This window comes from Dysidea avara, chromosome 1, assembly GCF_963678975.1.
Source record: "Dysidea avara chromosome 1, odDysAvar1.4, whole genome shotgun sequence".
In the NCBI taxonomy this organism is placed as follows: domain Eukaryota; kingdom Metazoa; phylum Porifera; class Demospongiae; order Dictyoceratida; family Dysideidae; genus Dysidea; species Dysidea avara.
The window spans coordinates 14,346,610-14,365,851 of record NC_089272.1 but is presented as its reverse complement, the minus strand read 5'-3'; the positions used below and the strand labels follow the sequence as shown (position 1 = coordinate 14,365,851).

The 19,242-nt window shown below is 38.5% G+C and overlaps 1 long non-coding RNA gene across 1 annotated transcript; it reads right to left on the bottom strand.

Moving 5' to 3' along the window:
- Window positions 1-4,886: 4,886 nt before the first annotated feature.
- Window positions 4,887-5,238, bottom strand: LOC136248663 (uncharacterized). Its single transcript, XR_010697794.1, has 2 exons — window positions 5,109-5,238; window positions 4,887-5,049 (listed from the first exon to the last, which is right to left on the bottom strand). It is a non-coding gene; the product is annotated as an uncharacterized lncRNA (long non-coding RNA).
- Window positions 5,239-19,242: the final 14,004 nt, after the last annotated feature.

Below are 19,242 nucleotides of genomic sequence, written 5' to 3'. Positions count from 1 at the left end.
AACACAGCAATCAATATTTAGCATAGTTACAACTTTTGCTTAGCATCGGATTGTATAGTTTAAATTACTAGCTACTTACAGACTTTACAATATAAAAATATGGCACTTGTAGAAATGTGACTGTTCTATTAGAGTATCTCGATCTACTTCAAGCATTGACTAATTCAAGTGAAGAAGCTACGCCCCTGCCAAGAGATCTTGTGAAATGAAATGAGAATAGTAAAGAAAAGGCAAGTATGTACAGAGACAATAGAGGGGCGCGTAATTATGTCCTGTTGTAAATAAACGCCTTTAAAATTTATATTACCACTAAATAAACGCACCAGAATAGGCTTGTGTGGCTGTTGTCTCCAAGGTTGTCTCATTACTTGTCTTTTCGTGTTGAAGGGATTTAGTCGCAATTGGTGAGTTTAACTATACATGTATTTGTGTTGTAAAACTTAATTGTAAAAAGGCGATTAGCACATATCATGATAAACATGTATTTGTCACAGTAGAGTCTCTCACCATCACGAAGTCACGATTATTACGAGACATTGGACCAGGGTAAAAAATTTACTGCTATATTTAGAGGTTGTAGCTTTTGTATATCTTAGTATCTTAATAAATAATCCCCCATGATCACTAATCACTAATAGTACAGTGAAAACTGGTCATTATTCAGGCCGTAGGGACAAAATTTTCTAACCTTGCCTTTTAAAGAGGTGGCTGCATTATGCGGCCTTAAAAAAAGGTAAGAAGCATGCTGTTCTAACTGGCTATAGAGATGGATTTAGTGTATGACAGCGTATGAGACAGTGAGTGCTGGCAGCAAGGGGGCAGCCAATCTGTTAGAGCACCAAAAGCACTGCTTCAGACATAGGCAGTTGATTGTCAGCCCCAAGTGTAAAAAGTTTCACTATTGGTCCTTATAAGCTCCTGATGAAGAAAGTGATGAAGTCATTATCCATAGGATATATTTTTCAGAGTATCCATTTCAGTTCTACAATATAGTAGCCAAGCATAAGATGAACATAACACAGCATTCCAGTAGTTTAGTGGTGACCACAACACTGCCTGAATTAAATGGTGAGATTTGAGACTACCAGAAGCCCTGGAATGTCTTCAACACATGAAATACCAAATATCTAATGCCTGGCTTTCATCCACAGTGGACCTGTCTTGGTGGCCACTTGTACAGAAGGGAAACAGCTGCCACACAGTCTTGCGAGCGAAACAGCTAGTTGCCACACCCCTTAATTATCAATTTGTAAAATCTTTAGCAAAATTGTGTGTGCGAGCAAGTGTGATGTGGCAGTGCCGTGTATATAGTTGCTGCCTAGCAGTGACACATCACGAGTATTGAAGTCACAATGCGTTACTGTATCATCCATCTAAATACAATCTCTGAATGTGTCATTTTGTGTAGAGAGCAATCTTCCACAAGAAGTGACCTGCAAGTTTCAGTGTATATTGTTAACCATTAATATTGTTCACAATATTGTGAACTATATGTACAGTGAAACCTCACTTAGTGGCCACCTCTTTAATAAGACCACCTCATTATATTGGCCACCTCTAGTAGGTCCCAAATATAGCTAAGCATTACTTATGACCTCATTAATAAGGCCACCTTGTTATTCAGGCCAAATTTTTTGGTCCCACAGCCTGCCCTATTAATGAGGTTTCATTGTACTTATGTGAATTTTTATTTTTCGTAACTTTTCTTCAGGTTTACTGATGGGCACTATGAAGCATTGTTGACTGGTACGTGTATAATGTGGTGACTTGAAATGCTAAAACAATACGTAGCATGTCTTGTATGTACATGTAATGTGTTGTAATGTGTCCACACATCCACACATCTTAGAAATAAATATAATTGTATTCTCTATAAGTAGTCAGTTCCATTGTGCCACTGGGTCATAAGTTGGTTGAGTATGGATCATCCCGGGCACTTGAGTCACATTTTGTCCTGGCCAAGTGGATCTCATCCACTGACAGAATATACAGGATCAGATCACGTGTATAAATTACGGTGGAACTTGTTTATTGCCACCTTCACTCATTCAGCAGGTAACAGTGTATAAATTCTCAATTGGAATTGGCTTTTCAAGAGTGGTTGTCTTTCTATACTAGTGGCCATTAAGATAGGCTGATAGAGTGTACATACTAGAGATGCAACAATATCCTCCACTTAGTGTCGTTTGATAGTGATGCAATGGAGACCATGTATTATTGCATTTAAATACTATACTATTATATTGCAACTCTAGCACGTATTTATAACAGGAATGTTTGTTAACTGTTTAGACATACTGGAGCCACACCCACTCATCCGGATTCTACAAATGGAGTCATACCAACTTGTTGTCATCATACTTACTCGTTACTCTCATTGTGTTTGGATGAATATACATGCCGTCATGTGAGACTTGCTACCATGGCGGGCCACTGGAAAACATTTGCATAGCAGTTATATTACAGTCATTATTGTTGTGAAAAGTGTTTGGTATTCATGTGTCTCCTCTGTATGTTGTAATTACATGTGTAATTTTGTGTGGGGTGCTATAAAATGCAATAATGCATGGTGACAATTGTATTAGGCGATTTTGCACACTTCCTTTTAAGCTAGCTACATGTGCTAATTACTCACAGCTTGTGTCAACAACTGGTAACCGCAGTTGTACTCTTGTGTCATTCTTTAAGCCGCGCCCTTACAGGACAAATTATGTGGGGGCGACTAATTTCAAAACGAAGGATGGTATGCAGCACCATAGATTAGCTATATCTATGGACTATAATCTATGGCAGCACACTTCTTGGTGGCTATATGTACTGATTAACTACATAGAGCGCCAGTTCATCAATACCCAGTGACCGCAGTTGTGCTCTGCGTCATTCTTTAAATTCCGAGTAAAATTCTTAGAGAGCAAATGACGTGGGGGCGACTAAATTCAAATTTCAAACTAGCCATTCTCGAAAACAAATGTTTCAATCTGAACGAAACTTTCAGAACAGTTTAAAGACACATTGCCCTACATGCCAAGCGAGTATTGCGGAAAACAACAATCTGGGATTTGTATTTGGCCTCTAGGTCGACTGAGGACGACTGAAACTTCGTTTGGTGCTGAAATCACGACTGTAGGGTAATCATGTATGGTGAAATCGATGATGTGAATCTTGAGGTGATTGAGTGAATACTGAAGCGATAACAGGGCGATCAATGTTCGGAATGCACAAAGGAACGCAAGGCATACACCTGCGGTTGTGTCTAACCGCATGCGATAAAAAAAATAAAAATGAAACTTTCTCTTTGATGTCGGCAACCTCGATCACGAAACAATCGGCATGGATTTGCTTCACTGCTTGTGTGGTAGTTACTAGTGATATGATGAGTTCAGCTCCAGAGTTTCAGAGGGATAGCGTAAGTGACGGGTGGATTACAGGAAGGCCGAATTTGACAACGTTCGTTCTTGTAAAATCCTCACGTAGTAGTCGCGTCATTTATTGTCTGCGGCGCGCGTTTCTGCTTTACTGGCCGCGCGACTCACTACCGTGAGTCTTGATTGCTCATCATGAGTTTAGAATAATATTATGTAGCAAGGATGTAATAATAATCATAACTCAAGGTGCTTTATTTGACATTATCAAACAGTATGATAGTACTGTTAATAGGGTTCTCTTTGAAAGTGACAGATGCCACAATAATACCATGTTGTAAAATCATCATTTGCATAATACAGCAGCTACTCAACAAAAGTCACCTTTAACTAACTCTCTTACTCCATTCAACATCAGATATTATGTATCTACATTATAAATGTAGTGTGTAACCTGGAACAAATTTAAGCTATGTAGCTACAATACCTACAATCTTCACAAATACATTTTGCTCTAAAATGTTTTTGCTTAATTTATACTATTTAGCCATGCATGTACAAGCTTAACTAGCAGCAACTTTAGTGGATTAAAGCTAATATTACTGGCATTTTAAATTGGAACCATTTTCCCTTATCAAGACTCACGGTAGTGAGTCGCGCGGCCAAGAAACTACAAAGCGCACGCCCAATTAAAAGACGAGCGGCCACTACTGTGAGTTATTTACGTGTAGGGCCGGTTTCGCAATATTAGTCCTAAATTACGCAACATCTCTCAATAGATTTGTATTGCGTTACGTGATAAAAAAAATCTTTAGGAGTCGTTATCATAGTTTTCTTGCGACCTCGCTAAAATAAAAAAGTAACCATCGCAAAATAAAAAACAGGCGTATTTCACTTTATTTCTCTACCTTATGTTACAACTACTGTCACGTTATACCAGTCAACATAGTCGTGTTTGTATAGTCCATCTAGCACTGACATTATCCAATCCTGGTTTGCCTATACGCGTATTTTCTTCAATCAAACCTCTAATCCCTACAATAACTTTTAAAGACACGATGTGGACACAAACTCTAATGCCTGATAAACAAGTTGTGACAGCGTGCTGAACCGTCAGTTCCCTAGGGATGGCGTTTTAAGCAGAAATCTTTTAAATTCCATTTAGTACCACACCCCATGCGAGCGTTTATAAATCGCCAGTTGTCTTATGGTTTGGAGAACAAAATCACTAGCGAAGGTGCTTTAGCATACTCTTCAATTCTCTATTTACATGTAATTTTTAATAGATTAACCACAAAGGCCGGTAAGGTGAATACAAAAGGTAACAAGCCTTTAGGGGTTACCACCTCTATGTAGTGTGTACCATGTAGCTTGTGTTGTGGCTTTCATTAAGTATTATGCACACACAAATGGTGCAACAAAATTTTGTAATGGATTGCTCGAATGTGGTTCGTGGTGTTGTGGCTCGAATGTGTTTCGTGGTTTGCCAGTGACCATGTATGAGTTGGGGTTGTTCCACACAACTTACACAATATTCAAATTTCATGATGGCCATGATAATTTCTTGCCATATGGTAAACATACAACAATGTGTAACAACGTTAATTAACATCACATCAAGACTTGACTAAAAATAGTTCCAACAATAGTGATGATTTCTTGTATGTCAGCATGACGATACTGAGACCTGTAAAAGAATAAGCAGGCACTGAAGTTAACCTTAAATTAAACACTCATGCAACTGACCTGGAACATTGGTCGCAACACCAAAAACACTTGTTTCGATATCTGATGACACAATCCAGCAGGCACTGAATTAAAAGAGAATGTACAAAAAATCAATATGCCGGGCTGTGTCAATAATAGCATGGATAATCAAAATAAACATTGTATAACTACAGTAACTTTTATCTATTATCATAATTTACTTTGAATTGTTCATTGCATAGATGCTAAACCACCACATCATTTTGAGTCTGCTAAGCCATATATATAATAACAGTTGTGTCAGATTATGCCACCATAATGTATTATTATAACAAACATAATTCAGACTACACTAAACACGTGCACACTCATACTGTACACAATGATTGTAATGAAGTGTTCAATTACAACACTGTATCTAAGTCTAGTCACTGTTTATATTTCACACTTTCCATGTGTAAAAGTGATATCTTTAAGAACACCTACTTTTAGGTTCCTCTGGCTTTGAATATTCCCCAACACATATCATAGTTATCAAAGGATGTTCACCAACTGATCTCTTAGAAACAGGTAATGAAATCACTAAAGGAATGAACCATTTTGTTATTAGTCATCTCCTGTAGAACAGATTGACACTAACTACTGTATATAACAGACAGTGGCTATTTCTATAATTTCCTGGGGCACATTTCCCAAGATCCCCTAGCTGGAGTATGCTACACATCCTGAGTGTACATGTACAGTACCCCATACACTGATGAGTCAACCTGCCTCCTCCAATTACACTTATATACCCCACAAGCCCTCACTTCATTATAGTTGTTTTGGCATTTACAATGAGCCATGAGACTGCAAAGCACACTATGTTCAAAACACAATGACATCTGTAGCTGATATCCATTTATCTTCCTCTCCTGTTCTTTAAATAGATTTAAGTACCTATATATGACAGCTATAACTGCTAGGTTATAAAGGTGACATTTTATTATTACAAGTGGAACAAAAAATTAGGAATTTTCAATATGAGTAGGGATCAAAGTAATAAAAAGTACTGAAACAAGAGAGATTATCTACCACCTGAAGTCATGCTAGTACACACGTAATCGCTACTTCAGTTGCCAAGATTTAAGATATAATGGCACTGAAGTAGGGATTACGTGTGTACTAGCATGACTTCAGGTGGTAGATAATCTCTCTTGTTTCAGTACTTTTTATTACTTTGATCCCTACTCATATTGAAAATTCCTCATTTTTTGTTCCACTTGTTTGTGTACTTTTTACAAACATTGCATGAATCTTATCTTTTATGTGTATGTAGTTTCTATTACACAGGACACTGAAGTTACTATTTCTTCAACGTCCATGGTTTGCTAGCTATGTTATAGACAACATTATCTGTGTTTAGATTCTTTGCACAGTTTCTCAATATTAGAAAAGTAGTACTTGCTGGTTGAGGATCTAGTAGCAGCATGGGATTTGGCAACATCCTTGCGGTAATGTTCTTTAGTGCTCTCTGCAGAATCCACACGAGACTTTTCCAAGTCTTGATGGTAGTATTCCCTTTGCCTTTCCGCTGACTTAATGCGAGACTTTGCCAAATCTTTGTTAAATGATGTTTTGGTGGCTTCAGCTGATTTCTCACGCGACGCTGTTACATTTTTGTAGTACTCATTAGCATGACGCTGTGATCGGAATTCACTGCTGTACTTGTCCTTTCTCTCTGAGAGTATAGACTCTCTATGAGCTTCATAGTACGCCCTGTTATTCTCCTTCTTTCTACTCTTCCGCGCCGCTTCCTTCGAAGGCATTGCCACACCCAATATTGCCTCAGAGAAAACACACAAAGCAATAATAACCACAATACCCTTAGCTAACGCTATTTTGCTATGAATTATTTCTAATATCGCTCAAATACTTGAGGTAGATACGTAGTTTACAGCAAAGAAATGCGTTTACAAACGCAAGCAATATTAATTTTGCCGGTTAACTTTGCCAGAAACAAAAGATATAAGTCGCTAAATATATTCACTTACACGTACAAAGCTTCCCGATTGTGAACAGCTCGCTCTTCCTACTCAAAATCAACTTCGAACTTTCAACCACGTGTATTCGAATATTTTACGGCGAAGATTATGATTACTCTATTTAGCGAGCACTCTTATTGAAACGGACGGCGCCGTACATTGAAGCCATTTTGTGGAGTTATTAACACTACCTGTAGTGAATCCAGGACGATGGCGACATTAAAGAACGATGAAAGTTAAGACCCTAGCGTAAGGATTGTATTTCTATCGGTGTAGGAAAGGTTTAATCTATAGGCAAAGCGAGCCGTTTTCATGCAAGAAGTAGGACTGTAGCTGTTGCCATCTTCCCTCTAGGCCTGGCTGAAGGCATCAGTTAGGGAGTCAGTCACTAGAAAATTCGATCAGATAGATTTTTTAAAAAAATTCGTGGAAACTCATAGGATGCATTTCGTGCCGTTTTGAAGGAGAAATCGTGCTTCACTTTTGTAATACAATACTGCTGAATCGCCGAGATGGTTTTGCAAGTCTGCTTTCGGTGCGTAAATTTTTGGCGGGAAATCGTGAACCTTGACGATCCCTACCATTAAGTACTACCGTACTTAATGATTACATAGTTGACTCACAATGCTTACAATTATAAACATTGTGAGCCACTGAAAAAGTGACGTATTAAAATTATCACAAAAGTTGATCTCAGAAAGTTTAAATTTACGAAAGTTTCCTGTGGGGTCATGCTCCCAGATCTCCCTAGATAGAGTATTGTCTGCATGCTGAGTTTGTTTCACACACTGTACAGCTAGTTGTATTAACCAGTTGTCACTTTCCTGGCCCATCCAATATAAATGTCCCTGCGGCACCGATAGTTACAGTAAAGTACAGATTGAATAGATACGTAGCTAGTTTATTTGTCACTATTCTGCATAACTATACATCCTTTTAACATTGTACAGTATAATCCCAAACAGAATCAGAACTACAGGTATCTCCTTAACATGAATATTAACTAAATCAAGACACACGGTAGTATGTCGTGCGGCCCAAGAAGCCGGCGCGTAACACCCGTGAGTATATTGACAGGAAGAAAGAAAACGCAATTTTCGCACCTCCGTAGCTCTGTGCTCCCTTGATGAAACTAGACGATTTTTACTGTGGACATGCCCTCCAACTGCAGCACTCCACATTCCAAATTTGAGCGAAATCGCTTCGCGAGTTCACGAGATATGCGACTTCAAAAATTGGCTCAGTTTCTTCGTTTTTCTTCTTCTTATTTTTCTTTTTCTTGTCGCACACTCACAAAAACTGCTATAAAACTAGGGACCCGCCGATTATGCTGGCATAATAATGAGCATGATAGGTGTCTGAAAGCATTGAGCATAATGCTAGAATAATAGGCAGAACACTTGTGCATTACCATAAATTCTTGCTTATCAAAATTATATCACAGAAAAAGATCGATATACTCTAATAGAACAGTCAGAAAATAATAGACAGCTGACTGTTCTATTAGAGTATATCGATCTTTTCCGTGACTTGGATTTTGACAAGCAGGGATTTAGAGTCTATGCTTCAGCAACTTACTGTTTTCTCATAAAGTGCAAATTTATTAGAAAAACATGAGAACTGAGGCATAAATATTGAGCATAATTTAAGCATAATAGGTAAATATTGGGCATTAATTTAAGCATAATAGGCAAAATTTTGAGCAGTGCAGCATAGCATAATAGGTAATATAATGAGCATAATCGGCGGTCCCTATATAAAACTCGAACGCCATATCCGATTGCCTTGACATTTGGCACACAGAAGGGGGATATAAGGGCGCATCTCGATACCAACTTTGGCTGGAATACGATAAACAGGCAAAGAGTTATGAGCGATTATTCACGACAAATAACACCAATATGTTGTCACGCCTACAGGGTAAACCGCGTATGGGAAGACGCTGAAAATCGGTGGGTGAATAGGTTTCCTATTGAACCTCAAACCTTTTGTGGTTTGAAAGAAATCGAGCTAAAAAACAGGAAGATACAACGAAAAAACCAACAGTGTGTAACAATTACGCAATCGAGATTAGCTAATTAAAAAAACGACTGCTTGTCACGCCTACCAGATAAACCGCTTGGGGTAATGCTTTGAAAATCGTTGTACAGATGGAGTAATCATTTTAGAAAGGCTCATCAATGGTGTAGAAGAATCAGACTTAAAGCCACGGAGTTATAACACGAAATCCAACTTTGTGCAGCAAGTGCGAGATCGAGATACTCTAATAGAGCAGTCATCCTAATAGAGCAGTCATCCTAATAGAGCAGTCACCCTGAGAATTCAAGCGATCAGCTAGAAATAAGAAACCTGTATAGAGATCAGCTACACACAAGTCACCCTGTAGAGATATCAGCTAGAAGAAGTTACCTTGTAGGGAGTTCATGCAACTATGGAAAGAGATAGTTCAGCTAGAAAAAATCACCTTGTAGAGTTCAGCTACAAGGAAACCACCACGTAGAGAGTTCAGCTACAAACAAATCGCCCTGTGGAGAGATCAATAGAAGAAGTTACCTTGCAGAGAGTTCAGATACAAAGAAACCATCTTGTAGAGAGTTCAGCTACAAACAAATCTCCCTGTAGAGAGATTAGCTAGAAGAAGTTACCTTGTAGAGAGTTCAGCTACAAAGAAACCATCATGTAGAGAGTTCAGCTACAAACAAATTTCCCTGTAGAGTGATCAGCTAGAAGAAGTTACCTTGTAGAGAGTTCAGCTTCAAACAAATCACCCTGTAGAAAGATCAGCTAGAAGAGGTCACCTTGTAGAGTTCAGTTACAAAGAAACCACCATGTAGAGAGCTCAGCTACAAACTAGTGACCTTGTAGAGACATCAGCTAGAAGAAGTTACCTTGTAGAGAGTTCAGCTACAAAGAAACCATTCTTTAAAGAGCTCAGCTGCAAACAAATCACCAGTACAAAATTCAGCTACAAATAAATCACCCTGTAGAAAGAAGCTAGAAAAAGTTACCTTGTAGAGAGTTCAGTTACAAAGAAACCACCATGTAGAGAATTCAGCTACAAACTAGTGACCCTGTAAAGACATCAGCTAGAAGAAGTTACCTTGAGAGAGTTCAGCTACAAAGAAACCATTATTCAAAGAGCTCAGCTGCAAACAAATCACCTATACAGAATTCAGCTACAAACAAATCACCCTGTAGAGAAATCAGCTAGCAGTAGTAATCTTGTAGATAGTTCAGCTACAAAGAAACCTTCATTTAGAGAGTTCAGCTTCAAACAAATCACCTGTAGAGAGTTCAGCTACAAATAAATCTCCCTGTAGAGAGATAAGCTAGAAGAAGTTACCTTGTAGAGAGTTCAGCTACAAACAAATCACCCTGTAGAAGATCAGCTAGAAGAAGTTACCTTGTAGAGAGTTCAGCTACAAACAAATCACCCTGTAGAGAAATCAGCTAAAAGAAATTAACTTGTAGAGAGTTCAGCTACAAAGAAACCATCATTTAGAGAGTTCAGCTTCAAACAAATCACCTGTAGAGAGTTCAGCTACAAACAAATCTCCCTGTAGAGAGATAAGCTAGAAGAAGTTACCTTGTAGAGAGTTCAGCTATAAAGAAACCATTCTGTTTAGAGCTCAGCTGCAAACAAATCACCTATACAGAATTCAGCTACAAACAAATCACCCTGTAGAGAGATCAGCTAGAACAAATTACTTTGTAGAGAGTTCAGCTACAAAGAAACCACCATGTAGAGAGTTCAGCTGCAAAGAAATCACCCTGTATAAAATTCTGCCACAAACAAATTGCCCTGTAGAAAGATCAGTTAGAAGAAATTACCTTGTAGATAGTTCAGCTACAAACAGATTTCCCAGTAGAGAGATCAGCTAGAAGAAATTACCTTGTAGAGAGTTCAGCTACAAAGAAACCACCATGTAGAGAGTTCAGCTGCAAAGAAATCACCCTGTAGAAAATGCAGCCACAAACAAATTGCCCTGTAGAAAGACCAGTTAGAAGAAGTTACCTTTTAGAGAGTTCAGCTACAAAGAAACCACCCTGTAGAGAGATCAGCTAGAAGAAGTTACCTTGTAGTTCGTTCAGCTACAAACAAATCACCCTGTAGAGAGATCAGCTAGAAGAAGTTACCTTGTAGAGAGTTCAGCTACTAAGAAACCACCCTGTAGAGAGATCAGCTAGAAGAAGTTACCTTGTAGATCGTTCAGCTACAAACAAATTACCCTGTAGAGAGATCAGTTAGAAGAAGTTACCGTTTAGAGAGTTCAGCTACAAAGAAACCATTCTGTAAAGAGCTCAGCTGCAAACAAATCACCTGCACAGAATTCAGCTACAAACAAATCACCCTGTAGAGAGATCAGCTAGAAGAAGTTTACTTCTAGAGAGTTCAGCTACAAACAAACCATCATTTAGAAAGTTCAGCTTCAAACAAATCACCTGTAGAGAGTTTAGCTACAAACAAATCTCCCTGTAGAGAGATCAGCTAGAAGAAGTTACCTTGTAGAGAATGAAGCTACAAACAAATCACCCTATTGAAAGATCAGCTAGAAGAAGTCACCTTGTAGAAAGTTCAGTTACAAAGAAACCACCATGTGGAGAGTTCAGCTACAAACTAGTCACCTTGTAGAGACATCAGCTAGAAAAGTTACCTTTAGAGGGTTCAGCTACAAAGAAACCATTCTGTAAAGAGCTCAGCTGCAAACAAATCACCTATACAGAATTCAGCTACAAACAAATCACCCTGTAGAGAGATCAGCTAGAAGAAATTACCTTGCACTGTTAAAAATAGGGTGTAATCCAATCACCTTTAGAGGAGTTCTAACTGCTGTGTAAATTAAACTCCTTTGAAGGGAGTTGTAGTACTCCCCAGGGGTGCTCTAGGAGCAACTAAAAGGTGTTACAAAGGCGTTACAATACTCCCTAAGGGTGTTCTAGGAATAGCTATAAAGGCGTCACAGTACACTTTAAAGGTGTTCTACTGCTCTCCATGGTGGCATTTTGTTGAAAAGAAATGTAGGCTTGCTATAACATTCCGGTAACCTTCATGTTGATTTCAATCTAATCAAAAACAGCCAAGCTGTAAAAAAAGGTGCGGCCCCCAAAAAGGCCATGGTGAAAAAAGATGTGAAATCCAAGGTGGCGGCCAAGAAATGGCTGTGATGGTAGGTTAATGGTTACATTTTAATAACGACATTTCAGGTGAATTTTGTGCCGCTTGGTCTTGGCACCAAATTCACCTGAATTGTTGTTATTAAAATGTAACCATTAACCTACCATCACAGCCATTTCTTGGCCGCCACCTTGGATTTCACATCTTTTTTCACCATGGCCTTTTTGGGGGCCGCACCTTTTTTTACAGCTTGGCTGTTTTTGATTAGATATCACTTCTTTTTGTATTTGTATACTGCAAAGCCAGCCTATGGCTGGCTCTGGGACTTTTTTAACCCATGTGTTTTTTTCTTTACTACAGGAAGAAGAAAAGAACTTAAAGAAGAATTTTAGTACTTCAATTATTTTTGATTTTATTAGTAATTATACAAATTATATGCATAATATATTTATTACATGCCCATTATTCCCCACAGGATACTTTTTTGCAGCTGATCTCTCTACTGGGTGACTTGAAATGTAGCTGAACTATATACAGGATGGTTTCTTTGTAGCTGAACTTTCTACAAGGTAACCTCTTCTAGCTGGTCTCTCTACAGGGTATTTTGTTTCTAGCTGAACTCTCTACAGGTGATTTGTTTGCAGCTAAACTCTCTACATGGTGGTGTCTTTGTAGCCGAACTCTCTACATGGTGGTTTCTTTGTAGCTGAACTCTCTATAAGGTGACTTCGTCTAGCTGAACTCTCTACAGGGTGATTTTTTTGTAGCTGAACTCTCTGCAAGGTGATTTGTTTGCAGCTGAACTCTCTACATGATGGTTTCTTTGTAGCTGAACTCTCTACAAGGTGATTTCGTCCAGCTGATCTCTCTACGGGGTGATTTGTTTCTAGCTGAACTCTCTACATGTGATTTGTTTGCAGCTAAACTCTCTACATGGTGGTTTCTTTGTAGCTGAACTCCCTACATGATGGTTTCTTTGTAGCTGAACTCTCTACAAGGTAACTTCTTCTCTACAGGGTGATTTGTTGTAGTTGAATTCTCTACAAGGTGGTTTGTATGAGGCTGAACTCTCTACATGGCGGTTTCTTTGTAGCTGAACTCTCTACAAAGTGATTTGTTTGCAGCTGAACTCTCTACATGATGGTTTCTTTGTAACTGAACACTATACAAGGTGACTTCTTCTAGCTGATCTTTCTACAGGGTGAATTGTTGTAGCTGAACTATCTACAAGGTAACTTCTTCTAGCTGATCTCTATACAGGGTAATTTGTTTGTAGTTGAATTCTGTACAGGTGGTTTCTTTGTAGCTGAACTCTGTACATGATGGTTTCTTTGTAGCTGAACTCTTTACAAGGTGACTTCTTCTAGCTGAACTCTCTACGGGGTAATTTCTTTGTAACTGCTCTCTATATGATGGTTTCTTTGTAACTGAACTCTCTACAAGGTAACTTCTTCTAGCTGATCTTTCTACTGGGTGATTTGTTTGCAGCTGAACTCTCTACATGGTGGTTTCTTTGTTGCTGAACTATCTACAAGGTGAATTCTTCTACCTGATCTCTCTACAGGGTGATTTGTTTGTAACTGAACTCTGTACAAGTGCGTTTTTGTGGGTGATCTCACTGCAGGTTGATTTGTTTGTAGCTGAACTCACTAAAGGGTGATTTTGCTTGTAGCTGAACTCCTTGCATTGTATCTAGTTTCTAGCTGATCTCTCTACAGGGTGATTTGTTTGTAGCTGATCTCTCTACAGGTTGATTTATGTGTAGCTGATCTCTCTGCAGGTTGATTAATTTGCAGCCGATCTCTCTACAAGGTAATTTGTTTGTAGCTGAACTGTCTGTAAAGTGATTTATTTGTAGCTGATCTCTCTGCAGGTTGATTTGTTTTAGCTGAACTCTCTACAGGGTGATTTACTTGTAGCTGAACTCCTTACATTGTGTCTAGTTTCTAGCTGATCTTTCTACAGGGTGATTTGTTTGTAACTGATCTCTCTACAAGTTGATTTGTGTGTAGCTGATCTTTCTACTGGTTGATTTGTTTGTAGCCGATCTCTCTACAGGGTAATTTGTTTGTAGCTGAACTCTCTACATGGTGGTTTGTTTGCAGCTGAACTCTCTACATGGTGGTTTCTTTGTTGCTGAACTCTCTACAGGGTGTTTTGCTTGTAGCTACTCTCTAAAGGGTGATTTGTTTCTAGCTTATCTCTCTACAGGTTGATTTGTGTGTAACTGATCTCTCTACAAGCTGATTTGTTTGTAGTTGATCTCTCTACAGGGTGAATTTTTTGTAGCTGACCTCTCTTCAGGGTGCTTTGTTTCTAGCTGATTGCTCTACAGGTTGATTTGTTTGTAGATGAACTCTCTACAGGGTAATTTACTTGTAGCTGAACTCCTTACTTTGTGTCTAGTTTGTAGCTGATCTCTCTACAGGGTGATTTGTTTGTAGCTGAACTCCTTACATTGTGTGTAGTTTCTAGCTGATGTCTCTACAGGGTGATTTGTTTGTAGCTGATCTCTCTACAAGTTGATTTGTGTGTAGCTGATCTCTCTGCAGGTTGATTTGTTTGTAGCTGATCTCTCTACAGGTAATCTGTTTGTAGCTGAACTCTCTATAAGGTGATCTGTTTGTAGCTGATCTCTCTGCAGGTTGATTTGTTTTAGCTGAACTCTCTACAGGGTGATTGCTTGTAGCTGAACTCCTTACATTGTGTCTAGTTTCTAGCTGATGTCTCTACAGGGTGATTTTTTGTAGCTGAACTCTCTTCAGGGTGATTTGTTTCTAGCTGATCTCTCTACAGGTAGATTTGTGTTGATTTGTTCATTGCTGATCGCTCTAAAGGTTGATTTGCTGCAGCTGAACACCCTGCAAAGTGTTTTGTTTGTAGCTGATCACTCTAAAGGGTAATTTGTTTGTAGCTGAACTCTCTCCACAGTGACTTGTGTGTAGCTGAATTCTGTGTAACTGAATTCTCTAGAGAGTGACTTAATTGTAGCTGAATTCTCTACACAGTGCATGACTTGTTTATAGCTGAACTTTCTTCAGTGTGACTTGTAATGTTCTGAATCTCTATAGTGATATATTTGCTTAACTCTCCACATGGTGACTGTTTTCTTGCTGAACTGTCTATAAGATTAACTGTTTGCAGCTGAACTCCCTACAGAATAACTTGTGATGCAATAAAATTCTATAATGGAGTAAATAAATTAGCCGAATGCTCTATTAGGGTGACTGTTCTATTAGAGTATCTCGATCTCGCATTTGCTACACGGAGTTGGCTTTCGAATCATAACTCAATGGTTTGTAATCCGATTCTTCTGTACTACTGCAAGGACTTTCTATGAAGATTATTCCAGCTATACACCGATTTTCAGCTCATTGCTCTAAGCGGTTTGCCTAGTAGGCGTGAAAACTAATACTTTTTTATTTATAAAAATCGATCGCGTAATTGTGACAGAGGTTGGGTTTTGTGTCATATCTCCGTGGTCTTTATCTCGATTCTTTTCAAGCCACCAAAAGGCACTCCTACGATGGTTACTCCATCTACATAGCAATTTTCAACTCATTCCATGAAGCGGTTTACCCTGTAGGCGTGACAACAAATCGATCTTGTTTTACGCGAATAATCGGTCATAACTCCTGAACCATTCATCGGATTTGTACCAAATTTGATGCTAGGATTCGCCTTTGGACTCCCTTTCTGTGTGCCAAATTTCAAGGCGATCGGAGTACGCGTTTGCTTCTTATAGCACTTTTTGCAACTGTGCGAAAAGACGAAGAAGAAGAAAAACGAAGAAAAAAAACAAAACTTTGGCAGCTCGTATCTCGGAAATGGCTGGAGCGATTTCCTTCAAATTTGGAATGTAGACTCCCTTGGCTGGCGGGCAACTGTGTAGCAAATTTGGTTCCAATCAGATAAGTGATCACCGAGATACAAAGGTGTGAAAATGACGTTTTCGTTCTTCCCGTCAATATACTCACGGTGTGGCGCGCCGGCTTCTTGGGCCGCACGACACACTACCGTGTGTCTTGATTTATTCGCTATGATTAACAACAACAAAGCACATTAGCAGTACACAATTATATTTTTGCAACACTTTTATACTTATCACATGGTTGTTTCCAAGTCACTATTATAGAAGTTAACAAAATGTATTTATAACCTAATTTTTAATAGAAGCATCCGATTGTGGGTTTCAATATACCAAGGTGTAGGCAAACACCCTTACAGTGGCTTAGCTATTATGGGGAATAAAGTGACATTTGTGGTGTTCAATAACACCCCTAGTGCTACAGTACTCCCTTAGGGTGTTGTAAATACCATGGGTGTACATGAACACCTTTACGATGGGTGCACCTGTAACACCTCATTTTAACAGTGTGAAGATAGTTCAGCTACAAACAAATCACCTTGTAGAAAGATCAGTTAGAAGAAGTTACTTTGTAGAGAGTTCAGCTACAAAGAAACCATTTTGTAAAGAGCTCAGCTGCAAACAAATCACCTGTACAGAATTCAGCTACGAACAAATCACCCTGTAGAGAGATCAGCTAGAAGAAGTTACCTTGTAGATAGTTCAGCTACAAACAAATCTCCCTGTAGAGAGATCAGCTAGAAGAAATTACCTTGTAGAGAGTTCAGCTACAAAGAAACCACCATGTAGAGAGTTCAGCTGCAAAGAAATCACCACTGCCCAAATTTCAAGGCAATAGCTCTTTCCAATCTGAAGTTATAAATTGTCAAAGTTGGCAAATTGGATGTGTGCGGAAGGCCCCTTTACGCAAATCCGGTCACATATGTATTATATATATAATTTGTACATTTACTGATAAAATATTTAAAGTACATCTACTCCATCTTTTCTTCTTCCTGTAGTAAAGAAAAAAAACATAGGTTAAGTCCCAAAGCTGGCCTATGGGCCGGCTTTGGGGTATACAAATACAAAAAGGAATGAAATCTAATCCAAAACAGCCAAGCTGTAAAAAAGTGTGTGGCCCTCAGAAAGGCTATGGTGAAAAAAGATGTGAAATCCAAGGTGGCGGCCAAGAAATGGCTGTGATGGTAGGTTAATGGTAAAAATTTTAATAACGACAATTCAGGTGAATTTTTGTGCCGCTTCACAAAATTTACCTGAATTGTCATTATTAAATTTTTTACCATTAACCTACCATCACAGCCATTTCTTGGCCGTCACCTTGGATTTCACATCTTTTTTCACCATAGCCTTTCTGAGGGCCGCACACTTTTTTTACAGCTTGGCTGTTTTGGATTAGATAAATAATTATGTTGAATATATAATTTTATCATGACCATGTGGTCTATTGTTACTAGACTACAGATGACAAATGTCTCTTAAATTAAAGGACAGTAACCTACAGTACATATGTTTTGATAACTGCCCTAAAGTGTGATTGATTGTGTTGCTGATAAATCCATTGACTTAATGGAAAAAACTATTTAAAAGGCTCACAATATGATGTAATCGTCTTCCATTTTTGCATTCTTGAACAATCTAAAGTTAATTTTGATATAGATAAAGCTAGCTATACAATTATGTTTTGACTATAAGAATTCATTTGTGTTGTACTTTTTCCATATGATGCTTATAGTTACAGTTATCATGAACCAGCAGTGAGTATGACTATCCTAGCCTTTCAGTTTTAACTGTTCCAATGTGAAAAGTAAGCACTAATAAACTAAGTCTTGTTCCATGTTGAATTTGTTTAGGAGTATTGAAATGTGCATAACACCACTACAGGTATTTTGTGTTAGTGAGTGAATACACTTGATGAATGTGCATGCATAGCTACTCAATATTTCATCCCCTCTTTTATGAAATCTCTCTTAACACAGTTCAGTAGAACAACAAAATTCTTAGTAACTAAACTCAAATATAAACATGTATTGCATTCTGTTGATCAACTGAACATTATGATTAAATATATTTGGATATAAGTGACGATACACATGTACATACATACACATGTACAGAACACTGGCAACACAAGCAAAATTTGTTTTAATAAAGCCAATATAGGCATATAATGTCTGAAAATTAGAAATCATGCCTAGAATTACGACTTGCTGCAGCTGATTATAGAGGCACTAGAGTAGGATTTCTTTTACTTCAAATATACACTGTATGTGGATTGATGGCAAGATACTAACTACAGTGGCCAAACTCAATAGGGAGAATTAATATCCACAGGTCCATGAACACTTCCCTAGCCATGGCCAGAATCTGATACTTAGAGGTGTTCTGTTTCTCCTTATCCAACACATTCATATTGACAGGGAAGAAAATCTCCTGAAATAGAATCCTGTTGCACTTTTTCTAATGATATCCAGTCAGTCATGGCAATCTGTGAGGTCAGTAATCATCCAAAAGTGCCACAACTGTTTGTCCACATCACTCTCTGTCACTTGCAGTGGTTGTTGAGCATGCCCACTTGTAGCACTGGAATATTGAAGGTAGCACAGAGATGCCAATACACTACTCTGACAATCATATATCAAACAATACTACAGATAGTACTGTTTAAGTAGGGATCCCCCAAAAATAATGCATGTTGCCTTCAAAAATTGTCCTAGAGACATCTTATACCACGAAAATCACCTTTATGGAACAATACTATTAGTCCATCTAACATGCATTAAAAACAAGAAAACACTCTGCCTCTGTAGTGTCTCAATCATTCACTCACTCACTCACTCACTCACTCACACACTCACTCACTCACTCACTCACTCACTCACTCACTCACTCACTCACTCACTCACTCACTCACTCACTCACTCACTCACTCACTCACTCACTCACTCACTCACTCACTCACTCACTGCCTGACCAGTCGTAGACCTAGAGGCCAAATGAAGCAGTGCACGGCCACCATTTTACATCACAATAACAAACTCACCAGTGTGATGTGCTTTTGCAGTTTCAATAAGTGTAGGACCTCTGCGCCTGGTCATTTCTATTGTCATCTTCAATCAGGCTGCTTATCTTCTTCTTCATCCAATGACAAAACCATATCAAAAT